This window comes from Galeopterus variegatus, unplaced genomic scaffold (assembly GCF_000696425.1).
Source record: "Galeopterus variegatus unplaced genomic scaffold, G_variegatus-3.0.2 Scaffold95, whole genome shotgun sequence".
NCBI lineage: Eukaryota > Metazoa > Chordata > Mammalia > Dermoptera > Cynocephalidae > Galeopterus > Galeopterus variegatus.
This window is the reverse complement of record NW_007726206.1, coordinates 189,046-193,261: the sequence shown is the minus strand read 5'-3', so window position 1 is coordinate 193,261 and position 4,216 is coordinate 189,046.

Below are 4,216 nucleotides of genomic sequence, written 5' to 3'. Positions count from 1 at the left end.
AAAACTGGCTGGGCTATACCACTGGCTATTACACATAGGAACAGACACCCTCTCAGGGTAGGTGGATAGACTAGTCCAGGTAAGAACTCAATTTCGGTACCTGCGGACACCAAGGAAGAGAACATCCAAGCAAGATCTAATCAAACAGTATTTCCTTCTAGTAGGTAAACTTTCTTTAATTTACTTTAAAATTATTACTTCTCACTTAGCACATACCCACAAAACTCTCCCCTGTGTAAAACCTAACACCAATGCACACTAAAGTGACCAATGGGTGCAGAGTTGGATGACAGATCATCCATACTGTAGCACCTCATAAATTATAAACACCTCTGCTTTTCTACACTGAAAGACTGAGTTAGACTCCAGATGTCAGAAAATAGCCTTCCTAATTGCAATGAATCTTCCAGAAAACGAACAAGAGAGTTCTGCTAGGAGAATCTGTAAGTGAAAAGGGTGACCATACAAGTAGTTACCCATTTCTTCTCCCATGAAGTTCATCTTACCCTTGAAGTTGTCTCATTTTTAGGTCTTTTGCTACCGAACTGGTCTAGAAGATCTCTGCCCCATTTTAAAACTATAGCCCAAGAATGACCAAACCCAAATCACTTCCCTGGTCCCCCATAAACATCTAAGAAAGGCAGGAATGTTCTTTTCTGAATTTTAAAGCAAGAGAGAATGAAAAACCACAAAAGGGGAGATGGGAGCACTTGTAATCCTACCATCACAAGACTACCCATCATTTTTATTCACTTCTTTTTAATCATTGTTTATAAACATCCCTACAGTAATTTACAAAAAATCAAGAGGAAATTTTTTTCTTTTCCATTTTATTTTTATTAAGCATTACATAACACACTGCATGCTACATAATATACTGCATAACATTCTAGCAGGAATGGATGACCATAACTGAGTTATTTTTCATCAATCATGAAAATGCTTCCTTAATCAATGTTCTACAAACTATCTGACACATAGCAACGAATAACTCCAGAGATGTGCCTCTTTCCATCAAACTCCCCTGATATGGATAACGGGCAACCCTTTTCTCCTTGCCCCACTTAGTGAACCACTGATGTACAAAGTGGCCACTCCTAGGATGAGCAAGCACGCCCATGGTGGCGAGTCTGGGGAGAATCTCAAACCACATCTCAGCATGGTTACTTCGGCCAAAGCCCTACTGCTAGGCCCCTTAAAGGTGATCGGCCAGGCTCCCTTTCCAGTAAGCGCCACAGCAGCCTGCGAGCAGGGCGCTGTCATGTCCATCTCCTGAAAATTTTTTTTAAATACAAAATATGCTAATACGCTTCAGGAAAATTCAGCCTTACAGACAGAACCTTTATTCTGTATCAGTTAACTCACTAGACACTCAAGCCCTATTTCTTTACACAAGCTAAAAGGGAGAAAGGGAGCTACTAGTTATATTTGTAGCTGCATCTGCTATGAGTTTTATCATAGCAACCCTTTAAAAGTAGACACTATCATCTCAATTTTAAAGGAAACTAAGGCTTTAAGAGGCTAAAGAAATTCAAGATCTCACAGCTAGAAAATCATGCAACCAGATTCAAATCCTACTACTAATCCTTCAGACTCTAAAACCCATGCTCAAGATCAAAAGACAAGTCACAGACAGGAAATACAGCTACAACACATATTCCAAAGGGTTAAGGTTTCTAACAAGCAAAGATACCAACAAAGTAGATTTATTCGATAGAGACAAACAGGAACACAATTTTAAAAAATAGGTAGAGAATATGATTAAGCAATTCAATGAAGAGGAAATGCAAATGCCCAATAAGCATTTGAAAAGATGCTGAACTTCATAGAGGAGTCAGAAAATGTAAATTAATTAGATACTATTTCTTTTTTTTTTTTTCTCCTTTTTGTCTTTTTTACTGACCGGTAACGGGACCACAACCCTCGGTGTCGCGCCCGCACAGCGCTCAGCCAGTGAGTGGGAACTGGTCTCCACATGGGATCCGAACCCTCGGTGGGAGCGCCGCCACGCTCCCAAGCGGCGCACTCTCCAGTGAGCCACCGGGCCGGCCCTAGATACTATTTCTTACTCATCATCTTGACAAAAATTTAGAAGAGCAATAACATTCCATGCTAGTTACACAAGGTAAAGGCCACTTCTTTACACTGATGCTGGAAGTGTCAATTTTTTTTTTTTTTTTTGGCAGCTGGCTATATAGAGCGGGCTGGCACAAGAACCTGAACCCTTGACCTTGGCAGCAAACTAACCAACCGAGCTAACTGGCCAGCTGGAAATGTAAATTGTTACAATCTTTTCTGGAAGTAAATTACACAATGTCAAAGTTTTAAATACGCATTCTGCTTGACCCTACATAGTCACTTACGGAAATATGGCTTCAAAAAAAACACAAAAAACAAAACAGGAGCTGGCTAGTTAGCTCAGTTGGTTAGAGCATGGTGCTGATAACACGGGGGCGGGGGGGGGAATTGGATCCCTGCATTGGCCAGCTGAAAAAAAAAAAAGGAAGCATCAATGTATAAATGCATATATTCAAAGATATTTATTGTAGCATTGCACATGTTAGAAAAATAGGAATTGCTCATCAATAGTTTCCATTTGAACAAGTTAAAATATAGCCATAGTGTGTAACAAAAACCCATAATAAAATTTGAGAATGGCAAAATAATTTTCCAAATCAGGTAAAGCCCCTAATCACTCCTTTGTCTCTTTTTTCTTATAGGCTATTTTTAATATATTTACGTTTTGCAGATATACTGCTACATATCATGTTAATAAATTATTAATTAGTAGCGTATGAAAATGCCTCATTAAAATTCCATGGGATGGGCCGGCCCGTGGCTCACTCGGGAGAGTGCGGTGCTGATAACACCAAGGCCATGGGTTCGGATCCCATATAGGGATGGCCGGTTCACTCACTTGGGAGAGCGTGGTGCTGACAACACCAAGTCAAGGGTTAAGATCCCCTTACCGGTCATCTTTTAAAAAAATAAAAATTAAAAAAAATAAAAATTCCATGGGATAATTTGACAAATTGTGTTTTTCAAAAGAAATGTATATCAATTTTTGACAACTTTTAAAAGGTGTGAAAGTTAAGATGGTCTTGAAATCATGGTATATAAGTAAATTCATTGGCAGAATTTTAAAAAAAAATTTTATACATGAATGCAAAGAGAAAATATCTACAAATATTCCTCTCAATTGATCAGACCAATTTTTACATCTGTAAAGAATACTAGCTGACATATATATAATTATATATATATGAAACTCACAGTTAATATCCAGAAAAAAGAAAACAAAAGGTGTGAAGGATGCACATACACCAAAAAAAAAAGAGCAAGAAAGTTGCAGTAAAATACATAATTTTAACATCATATTCCTAGTCTCCAGTCTTCCTCTGCAAACTGAGACATCCTGGGCTCTTTCTTCCACACCTGGCTAGTTAACTAGAATTAAACAAAGCCCCCTTGAGGTGCTCATGCTGCCTTAAGATTTCCCCAAAGCCCTCATATGAATACACAAGATATAAAATCATGAATCTTTCCATGAGTCAATCTGCATCTCCTCTAATATCCCAACACTTTATTTATAGCTCTTATGACACTTAATTCAAAACACTGAAAAGCAGACTTTGATATCTGTATACTTGTGTTTTTATCCCCATCAGATTGTAAGCAGGGTATGTAGTTCAGAATCAGACCTCAAGTATTGGGAAGATGAGAATTCAGCTGAACCAACCATCCATGTAAAGTTTGAGGACTTCCTACAATACTCCTCCAAGCAGAGGAGTCTGTGATGGTGTACTATCCCCCACTCCACAGCAGCTTGGTCCTTCTTGGAAAAAGTATAGCTGGTAGAAATTTCTCCCATAAATGAATTAAATTATTTTTCTAGGGCTGGCCAGTTAGTTCAGTTGGTTAGAGCGCAGCCTTGTAACACCAAGGTCAAGGGTTTGGATCCCCATACTGGCCAGCCACCAAAAAAAAAAAAAAATTATTTTTCTGAAATTTTGAAATTTAATCCATCCTACCCCTGGATGATTAGATCGAATTCCTCCTGTCACATGACAGCTTGTGAAATATTAGAACCTTCCTACTTTTCCTTTAATCTCTTAACTGACTGCTTTATTCATTTAAAAAAAAAATATATATATATATACACACATATATATATATATATATATATATATATATATATATATATTTTTTTTTTTTT